A 12,439-nucleotide genomic window follows, 5' to 3' on the forward strand; every position below is an offset into this window, starting at 1 on the left:
ATCCTTTTCCAGCCCCTGGCCTGTCCCCAAACTCTGTCCTCCCAACATTTACTGTCTTATCAAGAATATGGGGAAGAGGAAATAAGCAGGTAGTAAAAGCAGAAGAAAAACTCTTTAAGTTCTGATATTTTACTATGCTTTTTCCCAAATGGTGTTAGCTCCTAGGTCATTTTTTAAAATTGTAGTAAGAATAATCAGTACGAGATAGACTCTTAACAAATTTTTAAGTGTACAATACAGTATTGTAAACTATAGGCATGACGCTGTACAGCAGATCTCTAGAATTTGTTCATTTTTTTACCTGCTGTGTAGCAACTACCCATTTCCCCTACTCCCCAAGTAAACCACCATTTTACTCTCTGCTTCCATGAGTTTGAATATTTTTGATTCCTTATGTAAGAGGACTCACACAGTATTTATTCTTCTGTAATTGGCTTAATTCACTCAGCATCACGTCCTCCAGGTTCATCCATGTTGTTATAAATTGCAGAATTTTTCTTTTTTAAGGCTTAGTTTAAGTGTCTTAAATAGCACTTACTTGTGCCTAGAAAGGTAGCCTACACAGAGCAAATTAAGTGCCCACTATAGAAAGATGTCACCTACCCAGCAAATGCACTGCTCCAGACCACAGCTAAGAACTGGCTTAGAAAGCCAAATAATTAAAAAGCAGACTGAAAGCACAGCGGTCTGGGGAGTGCAAGCAACAGCCCCACATACCTCAGTAAAGGCTGAGGGCATCACAGTACTACAGGAATTGAGACGTGTAACACCAATGTCATACCATTCTAGAAAATGGTTAGCATGCTGGAGAAGCCATGTATAAGAGCTCTAGTCGACAGTTCCAGCTGAGCCCAGCCTTCGTGTGCCTCTGCCAGAGTACCAGACACATGGTAAAGCTGCCCTGGACCTTTCAGGCCAGGTGAAAGGCACCTAGTGACCCCACTGGCACCATGTGGAGCATAAGAATCGGCCAACTGAACCCCGCCCAAATTCCTGACCCACAAAATCATCAGATATAACAAAAAGGGTTTCTGTTCCTTTTTTAAAAGGATTTTTAAAATACACTGTTTCTTTGTTTGCTTTGTTTGGGGGGGGATTAGATTTATTTATTTGTTTGTTAGTTTTTAACGGAGGACCTGGGAACTGAACCCATGCTAAGTGAGCACTCCACCACTGAGCTAAACCCTCCTCCTTATATACTGTTTTTAAGAAGGCAAAGGAGAGTATATTTCAGGATGCTCTCTATTAAAGCATGTTTATGGATCTAGAAATATTTATTTTTGATGGTTCCTGGTAGCTGAGTTTTTATTATAAAATGTATCATCTGAGCAGAACAAGTTTCAACACTGAGACTTTTCAATGTAATGTCTGGGGTTGTAAATTGAAGTTTTTAATCTACCTAAATTCTCTTGATAATCCATTTCACAGAAGAGCTGTACTGAATCTTGATATTTTCATACCTTGTTTCATTTATTAGTCTTATTAGTCTAGAACAGGGGTCAACAAACTATAGCTCATGTCTGCTTTTGTAAGTAGTTTCCTCAGGACACAGCCATGTGCATCTGTTCACATACTGCCTGTGGCTGCTGTCACGCTGCGAAGGCAGAGCTGAGTAGTTGTGATAGAAACCGTATGGTCCTCAAAGCCTAAAATATTTACTATCTGGCCCTTTACAGAAAAAGCTTACCAGCCCCTGGTCTATAAAAATAAAAGCTACCATTTAAGTGTTTGCTTTGTGCTAGGCACTGTGCATTTAGAAGTTTGCACATTTAATCTTATTTATTCCTCACAACAACCTTACAAAGCCAGCACTATCGACTTTTTACAGAAAAGGGAACATGGATTATTTTATTCGAAGTCACAGGGCCAGGGAGTGGCAGAGCCAGGATTCAAACTCCACTGGCCTAACTCCACTGGTTTTCAACCAGAAAAGGTTATGAAAATTCTCCCAAGGCTCTTAAGACGAAGACAGTCAGAATCAATAATTTAGTTTAAGAGCATTTAAATGTTTCAGAATTTATAGTCAGCAGCCAGATAAAAGTTTTGCTTTGTTTTTTATTATAAAAACAACTGCCTTCATGTGAAAGATTCTGCAAAAAGCCATTTCAAATAAAGCTTCCAGCCATTCATTAGAGAAATTATTTAAAACATATTCCAATTAACTTTGAATAGAGAACAAAAAATAGAAAGGGGCTATTTTTATTTGTATGGTCAGATGACATATACAGAAAGGAAATGAGATTAGCACACATGAGCTACTTTGCCTATAAACATGCACAGAGAAAATGGTTTGACTTAAACAGATAAAGCACCAAGTTTAAAACACTAGCTTTGTACTACTTTGTGGGGGGGTTCATAGTGAATATATACCTGAATTATCTATCACTAATTCCTTTTTTTAATTACATAAGCAGATTTGCTAGGATGAACCAAACCACCCTGCTAAGAAACATGGTTCTTTCAAATCAGACGGCTCATAATCCAAAGAAGGAAAGAAGGAATATAGATTCTCATTCACAAAGGATGGAAACAAAGGGGTATGTATTTTTTTTCTGATTCTTCTCATGTATGTTTTCACTTTGTATTTTTCAATGTAATTAATTAGTAAAAAGAAGCTAATGTGGACTAAAGAAAATTTTTTTACCAAAAAATGATAGGGAGGTGATAGGGGATCTGGGAGTGACACATCTGTTCGAGGAGGAATTAGAGAGAAGCAACACTGCCACTCAGGATGACCTAGAGGTTATCACAGGTCAAGCCACAAGAAAATGTGATACAAATACAGACATTTGGTGAGAACTGAGAGTCAGATAACACATAGCCGAGAGACCCAGTGAACTGGTACCAAAAAAAAAAAAAAAAAAAAAGCCTCACAACATGCTATTCACCAAGCAACATTAGTATGATGCTCTGCAAAATTTATCTCAGTTTCCTCAGGAATTTAGTCATCCAAACAGACCAGGTCTCTTTGGGTCTAAAGACATTTTGTTATAGCTTGCCAGAAATGAAACCAAAATGTTGATCTGCAGTTTCAGTAAGAAGCTGACAGGTTTGTTCAGTGAGCATTCCTTGGGTGCCCAAAGCACGATGCCACAAAAATATGGATTTCTGACAAGAATAATCTTGGTTCAAATGTATAATACACCTGCTTCAAGTTCAAAAGGGGCTATCCAAAAGAGATGTAAAAGAGTAAAAATGAATTCCTAGGAACTGAGTCAGGGGAGCTTAATAATGATACCTTGTAGTTAATCTTTGTGAATGTGAATAATCACTCTTTAATTTATATGAATTTTATAATTTATATTTCCATGTATAGGAGTTTTACTTTTTAACATATAGGATTTAGATGTATTTTATACATGCACCAAAAAAAATGGAAAGCAAATACAAAAAAATGTTAACAGCAATTATCTCTAAGTGATGAGGTTTTGGATGTTTTTTATATTTTCCATAGGCTTTACTGGGTTTCTATAATTTAGAAAAGTTCTCTTTTTTGGGATATGAAAATAATATATGTTCATTGTAGAACATCAAGATAATATTAACTAGAAAGAAGAAAATAAAAATGATGTTGATTTTCTTAATTTGAAGGTCATACCAAGGAGAGCAGATTCCTGCCAAAATAAGTTAAAATAATAATCAGTTTCCTAGATAAATTATGACACTCTGAGCGGGATTTTCAAATCTTCTAAAATCAGCTGTCTCCTTTTCTTTCCCCAAAAGCAACTGGCAATTCAGTGCATATTTGGAGGTGAGAGGGAGGAAACTATGTCCTGGCTGGATTAAAAGAATTTTGGAAGGCTTATTCCCACCTTAGTTTACTTGCCAAGGCAACAATTTATCACAGAAGGAAGCAGGAAACACGGACCTCAGGTCTCATGAAAGAGAGGAGGAAGAAAGGGGTCTGGGGATGTAGGGGCCCAGCAGGGCCCCATTTCACAGCATGCCCAGTGTCAGCTGGGCAGGCAAGATGTTGCTTAAAGAGGAATAATTCCCTGGCCATGGTTTCACACTCCAACCAGATCTTAGAAATTACCTGGGACCCAAAATAGAGATTTCTATATTTTGAATAAGATGCGCACAGTTTCATTAGCACAGTAAGAAGCCAAAAGCAAAGACAGAATTAACTACATGTATCAACATAATGAGATACATATTAATGGCATGAAAAATGAAAAACTGTTGACGATGTAGACACCTGAAAAGGTCTAAATAAAATGTCAAGTAATAAAAGAACACAAAATATTATATATATAATGTGATCACAGATGTGTACATAAAACTATTTATATAGAATTATAAGGATCGGACGGGACATAAAATCACTTAAGTAGTTGGGATGAGATAATGATGAGGTACTCCGGAGTTCTTTCCCATTTCTTTGCCACTTTGTTTACTTGAAAGAGTTGTATATAAAATCAATGTAAGTTTAAAAGACACTAAATATAGATAAGTGCTGCAAGGAGAGCTGTGAACCTCATAAATCTTCTAAATTCTAGTGTGAAACATACTTAAGATCCAAAGAGAAAGATTACTCATTGATTATTACTGTGACAGCTTCTTTCTGGGGTTTCTGATCCTTCAATCTGTTACACAGAATATCCACTAGGGGTCACCATTATGTTTAAATAGTGATGATGTTACAAAGTTCATTAACAATAAACTTAAGAAAAACCACAAAGCTTGATTTCTTCTATAACACAAAGCCTTCTTTCTCACTGATCAGCATGTACATAATTTACTGTTTTTTGGAAGAAAGAGACATCAGAATCTTCTATGATCCCACTGTTTGAACACAGTAACAATGATAACCTGGAAACAGAAGCTGATTTTTAGCATAAAACGATACAAAATCTCCACTTAGGAAGATGGAAGAAAGTCAACTTCAGCTTATCTTTCAACTCTGCCAATGATTTAAAAGATGTTTGCCTGTAAGAGTAATAGAGCAAAGCAGGATGTGCTCTGAGAACCAAGGAACAAAGTGCTTCAACTTTTTAGAGTGAACAGAGCAGACATGCTCACTGGTCTCGGTGCTGGTGTCCAGAGAAGAAATAAATTACTAAGTGATCACTAGTTCATGCGTATCTTTTACTCCATGATACACACTGAGAAGGAAAAAACAAGGCTCTCTGAGCCCACATAATGAGGAGTTTCATTTGTGCTAGAGTTTCACGGAGAGTCTGTTAAAAGGAGACACTGATGTAGGCTTCAGCTAGGCAGAGAGGAGGAAAAGCTACTTTAACTTTACACAAAAGCACGGTATTTGTGTAAGTCCAGTGAGGGAGAAAAACCTTGACAAGTCTAAGAAAGACTGGTGGGGCTAAAGCATGGTGAAAGAGGTGGGGTGAGACAAAATCAGGCTGGAGAAGAAAAGCAGGATCAGGTCACTTGTCCTAAACCAAAGGAGTGGCCTTTGAAGGGACTTAAATAGGAAATGACAGAGTAACAATGATAACACATTTCTATGGCTCTTTAAACTTTCATAACACCATTTCATTTTATCTTCACAATAACACTATCTGATGGATACCATTAAGGAAGCAAGACACCTATCACAGACTACATTTGTTTTTCTATAGTTGGAGTATGTCCCTAATTACCTTGAATCATTATAAATAGAGCCTCTACTCCCACCTCCACTCCCGCAAGAATGGTGGGTGAGGGTATCTTGACTCACCCTTCCCTGGGAGCTCACTGAGGAGACCCTTCCTGGGAAGGACGGGTGATTAACCTGCCTCACTGCCAGGGGAAGGGAGGAAAGAATGAGTGTTTGTACTGGCAGTTCGGAAAGGGGCCACTTGCCTAGGGTGAATCCTAGGGCTAGATTCTGGGAGGGAGAGGAACTGGGGGCTTGGGGTCTGTGAAACAGCGGGCTTCTGCACACATCCTGACTCAGAGCTTCCTGGGCCACTGGGCATCAGGAAAATGGCTGTGCATGGCCTAAAAGAGCACAATACCCAGAGCTCTGCCCTGAGAATCCACGCGGGGTAGCTTGGCTGAGCCGAGCACAGTGGGCTCCTTCCTCAAAGTGGCTGACGCAGGACCCAGGTTTAGCAGTGGGTCAGCATTACTGGTTACGAGGCAAGGACCGGTCTTCAGTAGCACCTCATGAGGCACTGAGAGGCAGCAGCAGACAACGGGGCTTTCCCTTTGGGGTGTGGAAGCTGCACAGACCATCTCTTCGCCTGCATTACCTAAATCGCAGGGGTTTCTGGGACAATTCAGGAGGAAAGATAAGCCCCAACAGGAAGACAGTGGACTGATATGATTGCTCGTAGTGGCTACAGTACTATCCAAACCTAGCAAATGAAAGGGCAGAACTGGGACCGGAATAAAAAATTCCACGTTCTTCCCATCATGCTATGATCCTCACTTGGAAAAGGGAACTTTAAAATCAAACTGGGATAGAGAAAATACAATCGATCCCGTCCTCCATCCCCCACATGTAAAGAGGCACACTGCCTACTTTATATTTACATAGTTGGAAACGTTCTATAGCATCCCACAATGCTATTCCTGATTTCAACAGCTAGTTTTAAATTCATGTCCCTCTGATTTCCACAGTATTTCCACAGTTTAGAGCTCTCTTACGGTACTTATTTTATTCTTCTATGACTCTCATTTGTATAACCGTCTTATTATTCATCTAGCACAGAATAAATGAACTTGAGATTGGTCAAAAGGTTGGTCTTAATTCATCTTGTACCTCCTGCAGTAATTAGCTCTGGGTCTTACATTGCAGGCCCCCAAAATTTTAGGTAAAATAAATAGTTAAGATCCTGTCTGTCTCCTCACTTCCATCAGTGATAGCAGGTGGCTGGGAAACCCAAGGACAAAAATGAAGAGATAACAATTTAAAGGATATAGTTAACTATTAATCTGAAAAGCCTGCTTATCCGTGTATCTCTAAGCCATACAAATTTTATGCAAAATTTTGTGCCTCTCCACAATTTTCATACAATTACATGAGGTCATTATGAAAAACAGGATCACAGGCTATATCCTTGAGAGAAGTTATCAGAGCAGGTAGAGAGAGGGGATAAAACACAAGGTTTTCTTTTGTTTCATTTTAACTCGGTTATATACACATTTGCACAATCTCAAAGGCAGGACTGAACTCAGAAGAGTTGTAATGAAAGGGGTGGGGAACAACTAGCAAGTGCAGTGTCGGTACACATCCCGGAACACTGGTGAACAAACACCCTCCAGCAAAATAAGCAGCCAACCACAAAAGGAATCCAAGTTTGGGGAAAACCTTTAGGTCACCAGAACTTACCAGGGCAAGCCAGAAAATGTCAGCACATAACCATATTCATAAACTGACCTGTCTCATCCTTAACAGGGCATCAGGTAAGGGTCTGGGGAAAAATAATGTAGAAACCTAGGCCAGGAAGGAATACATAAAAGGTGAGATCCTATTCTGAAGCAGAAGACAAACACAATTAAATTAAGTAAAAGACAGTAAAACAAAGTCAAAGGATGAGGGAAGAAAAACAAACACACAAAGGTCACAGATAATCTCAAATACAGAAGACAGAATGGAATGTCTACACAGTGCCATCAAAAACAGAAGCTGCAGTAATTCTAAAGCAAAGGATGTGGGTCCAAGAGAAGATGCCACTGCTGAACTTCCATGGCAATTTTAAATAGCATAGAGTTGCACAACAGCTGGAGCAGGGCTCTTTCTTGGACCCACCCAGAGGAGGGAGGCCTCCCAGTTTCAACATTTTAATTGGGTTGTTGCAGAGACCGTTTGACTACCTTGCTGGTGAAAAGCCAGCAAAGGATGTACTGATGTCCTGAGATCTTTTAGAGTGACAGAATTATCTTTGTACAAGTTTTGAACAACTCTTAAATAAAATGTTAGGATAAAGAATTCTGATAAAAATGGCAGAAGGAATACGTCTATCCATCCCTACTCCTTCCCAAAACGCCTCTAGAATAATAATGAGGGCCTGTGTAGCAGGACAAAAAACCAATCAGCTCGGACAGCTGCAGGAAGGGACATTGTATCAAGAGCTGTCTCTACAAAACAAAATAATAATAATGATTTAAAAATGGATGGATTAACTGAGGAAAAAAGAAAGGAAATGTAATCCTGGTTAACCGAGCAACTTAGTTGTGAATAATATTTACATGATCATAATAATGCAAACACTGAATGCTGACTTAACACAAAAAAAGTAATATATTGAACACAGAGTCCACAATGAGTATGAGATGGGAGATGTGAAAGAAGGGGTGGGGGACACAGGGAGCGTGTGGTGGCCAGGTGGCTGAGTCAAGAATGTGTTATAGAGAAAAATTTAAATCTTTTATAGTAGGAAATGAATAAACAATACCTCACTTTTTTTTTGAAAGTCAAGAAACAGTGATAAAATGTTACACAGAAATACAGAGGTAAATGCCAGAAGAAAAAAGGAAAACAGTTGAAGGAAGCTGTCTCCAGGAAAGAATTTTGCTTAGTTTTGTTGTTGATGTTACAAACCTTGTGGTACTATTTAACTATTTAAATAGATTCATTAACTTCATTTAAAAATAAAAATTAAATAGAGATAAGGGCTAAATCTCTAATGAGAATCAATATACTGTGCACAGCCCTTCAGATTTAGTAGATCTAAATTAGAATTACTGGAGGTGCAGCCACGTTGCCAGGACCAATCACTCTCCAACCTGCAGAGTGATGTTCTGCTTTCATTACCTGACGCTTTTGTCCTCACAGACGTTTACTAAAGGAGATATTTCTAAATTTTAAACGTTCCTTCTGTTTAGTTCCACAAACATTTCTAGAACATCTACTATATGCCAGGTACTAATGCTAGAAACTGGGGACATGAAGAATTAAAAATGATAATAAAAAAGAATGTTCCTGATTTTTTAAAGACCTTAAGAGTCCAGTAGGGGAATAAGACACATGAAAAAATCACAATCTATGGCAGAGTCAGAGAGCTTTTTAAAAATGAAATTCAGATCATGGGAGTGGAGACTGTCTGTGATAGAACTGGTCACAGAAGCCTTCTCTGTGCTGGTCCTAGTTGAAGAAACCCCTGGTGGACTGAGGGAGCAAGCCAGGGGGTCCCAGGCAGTCTTGTCCAACACTGGCTGCCTCCTGGTGTCTCAACAGTACTTGGAACAGAAAGCACTTAGTAAATATGTGCTGACCTGTCGGCAACCCCTGTATCATTAGAATAAACTCCTTTCTATTCAAGCTGTTTGGAATTATCAGTCACTCGTATCCAAAGTACCTTAAAGATTAGACCATAGGATCAGCCCCAGGAAGTTGCCTCCCTCCACAAAAACTTCCATTTTCCTCCAACTCCAAGACTGGCCCAAAGAGACTAATTTAGAGACAAGCTAGAGTGTTATGTGGTTTGAAAATTCAGTTCTTTGGGCCATGCCAAAAGAGAGTTCGTTTCTGGCCTCTTCTCTCTGCAAAGCTGCTGATTGAGGCATGTGGGAAGCTTTATATCCAGGCTCTAGTAGCTTCCAGTCACTGAAAGATGTTCTATGGGTCATTCCTTTCGAAGAGCATATGGCTCTGAATGAGGGGATATGACCCTGCCATACCCTCATTTCTCCCATGCCCCACAGTGAGAGCATCTTGAGGACCAAAGTATGGTTTTAACCTTTATGAAGATATGGATTTTTCATACAGCATGGCCCTTAAATATCAGATAAAGCTGTTTTGTTTAAACTAAAGAAACAACAATCCAATGCTCTAATTTTGGTAGGTTTGAGTGATTTTCAAGGGTAATTTTGACACATCAGATTTCTGTCATACAGTGACTTTAGAATCTAACCCCTGTGATGTTAGTGAATTAAACTATGCTAATTATTAACCTAAACTGTACTTATTCAATTTCTACTAAGTATTTTCTTCAACCTTGTGTTCTCTACCGTATTTCCCCATTCTCCTTGTTACATTTTTAATTTTTTTCTTAAGTCCTATTTTAAAGATTTATGTAACGTGTGAGAAAAGAAATCTAAAGTATACATAGAATGTAACCCAAGATAACTCCAGATCAATTTTGTATACAAAATCATTCACAAGAGTTTTAGATAAGCATGTGCAGGTAACTGATCTAGTAATACAATGCTGCAGACAGTATTAATTTTTTCTTTCTAAAGAGATTAGTGGAGTGTTACTTTTATATACTACACTCAAGGAGCCACCCTTAAAACTAAGTGCCTCACAACTGGAGGGAATAAAATCTAACAAAGTAATAGAAAGAGTTTGGAAGAGGCTGCATCCCCCTAGAAGTAACAAGTAAGAAACTTCTACTAAAAGTGTTAAAATGACTTACATTTCATTTAATTCTATATCAAGAATTAATATAATTTATCAAGCTTAAAATCTGCATTCCAATGCCATTAAAAAAAAACCCTAAATGCCTTCTTCAAAATCTAGAGATATATTGGGTAAATACGTCAAGGGGTAATCTCTTCTTTTGCTATAGAACCTATATAATATAGATTACGCAGTGCTACAACCAATCCATTTCTGGGAAAGACATGAATAAATTCAAGAACAAAGGTGGGCAAAGAAAGTGATAAATACAAATTGAGAAAAGTTTTACCACTAAGAAACCCTCACTAAAATATGTAAATACTGTAGAATGAACTTTAGGAAGAAGAAAATTGAACTGAGAGGAAGGAGTGAGACGCACAAAGGAACAGTGAACAAAGAAACATATTAACCACTATTAACTACATCATAATAATAATACCTGATAATTGAGGGGTATGGAGACAAGGTGGTACCAACATGTACAATGGGAGGGATGGGAGTCAACATTAAAGCATTTGATCTTAGAAGTCCTTGTGTTGTTTGGGAGGAGAATTAAGTGTCTAATTGTAACTTGATTTTGAACAGACATGTTCTCTGACCACAGTCAAACTGAGAAATACTTATGTTAGTAAAGAAGACAGAAAACCTAGCATACAACTCAGAAAATGAAAATTTAGAAAAAGTATAAAACAGTAAATAAAAAGAGCGCAAGGAAGGAAGTATATTTAGGAGCCAAAAAGGATAAATCAGAAAATAAAGACACAAAAAAAAGATTAAGAAAATCAAAAGCTTGTTCTTTCAAAAGACACACTTCTGGGAAGAGTGAACAAGAGGAAAAAGAGAAAAGATAAGAGTAAAAAAAAAATAGACAAAGCAAAGGCTTTAAAAATAAAAATACAGTGAATACCATTAACAAAAATTTTGAAAACTTATACAAAATAGATAATTTCCTAGGAAAATTAAACTTACCAAAACTGGCTCATGAAAAAACAAATCAGATAGAACTTGGTGACAGATAAGAGATGGAGAATGAAAGAGATGCTGTGACGACTTTTAAGTCTCTAACTTGTTGAGCTTATGAATATGAGTTCCATTCACCAAGAAGGGGAAAGCTAGAGGAGGAGCATGGGGCACGCTGGGTGTCATTTGTGTTTTTTGTGTAAGTGTATATACGTAGGGAGGCGTTGGTACTGGTGGTAGGGGTGGTGTGCAGAAGTCATAACTTTAATGAATATGTTTGGATATGCTGAGATGAAAGTTCCTTTAGGATATAAATGGAGATGTTAAGTATCCAGTTGGATCTATGATCAGGAATTCAGGAGAGATGTGGGTTGAAGACCCTTTTTTGGGAGTTACCTGTATTTAAATAATAATTAAAGCCACAGATATGGCTGAAAAGCTCTAGGGAGACAGAGCATGGTTCCTGGTACCAGCAATCTCAAGCATTACCTGGGAACTTGACAGAAATGCAAATTCTCAGACCCCAACCTGAACTTCTTGAATCAGAAACCCTGAGCATGGGGCCCTGCAATCTGTATATTAACAAGGCCTCCCGTGATTCCGATACAGACTAAGATGTGAAAACCACTGATGGAAAGTGAGATGTCAAGAGGGCTTCTTAGGGCCCTGCCTTGAGAATTCCAACATTTAACAGAGGAGGAGAAACCTGCAAAGATGACTAGGAGCAACATGTATAGGGGAGTAAGAAAATGAGGAGACTGTTTCAAGAGGTAGGGTGGCAAATACTACTAGCATTTATGACAGCTTCAGAAGGGACTGGAAAGGGCTGAGAAGTGAGCAGGAATTGAGAAAACAGGGGTAGTAAGTTTGGACAGTTCTGAGCAGTTTGTTCAGAAAGTGGAGACAGACAGGGCAGAGATGGAAGTGGGTGAGAGTAACGGGAAGGATGAACTGCCAGGGGAGGAATCTGGTTGAGAGGGAGAGAGTGACTGTACAAGAGAGATGGGGAGCTGACAGCAATGGCTTCTGGAGGGGGCAACGCCACTGTCTGCCTCCACAGGAGATTTTATTACTTAGAGCATTTAGGATTGCTATCCATGGTGATAAGAAAAAAGCAGGCCAACTTTTTGTTGGTTTTATTATTCCTATTTAAATTTCTAGAGATATCACACCCCTCACTGCCTGCACTGG

At 38.6% G+C, this 12,439-nt stretch overlaps 1 protein-coding gene across 3 annotated transcripts in view; it reads right to left on the bottom strand.

Moving 5' to 3' along the window:
- DIP2B (disco interacting protein 2 homolog B) overlaps positions 1 to 12,439 on the bottom strand; it is a 195,593-nt gene that overhangs the window by 87,319 nt on the left and 95,835 nt on the right. The window lies entirely within an intron of this gene.

The sequence above is a fragment of the Vicugna pacos genome, chromosome 12 (genome assembly GCF_048564905.1).
Source record: "Vicugna pacos chromosome 12, VicPac4, whole genome shotgun sequence".
Taxonomy (NCBI): Eukaryota; Metazoa; Chordata; class Mammalia; order Artiodactyla; family Camelidae; genus Vicugna; species Vicugna pacos.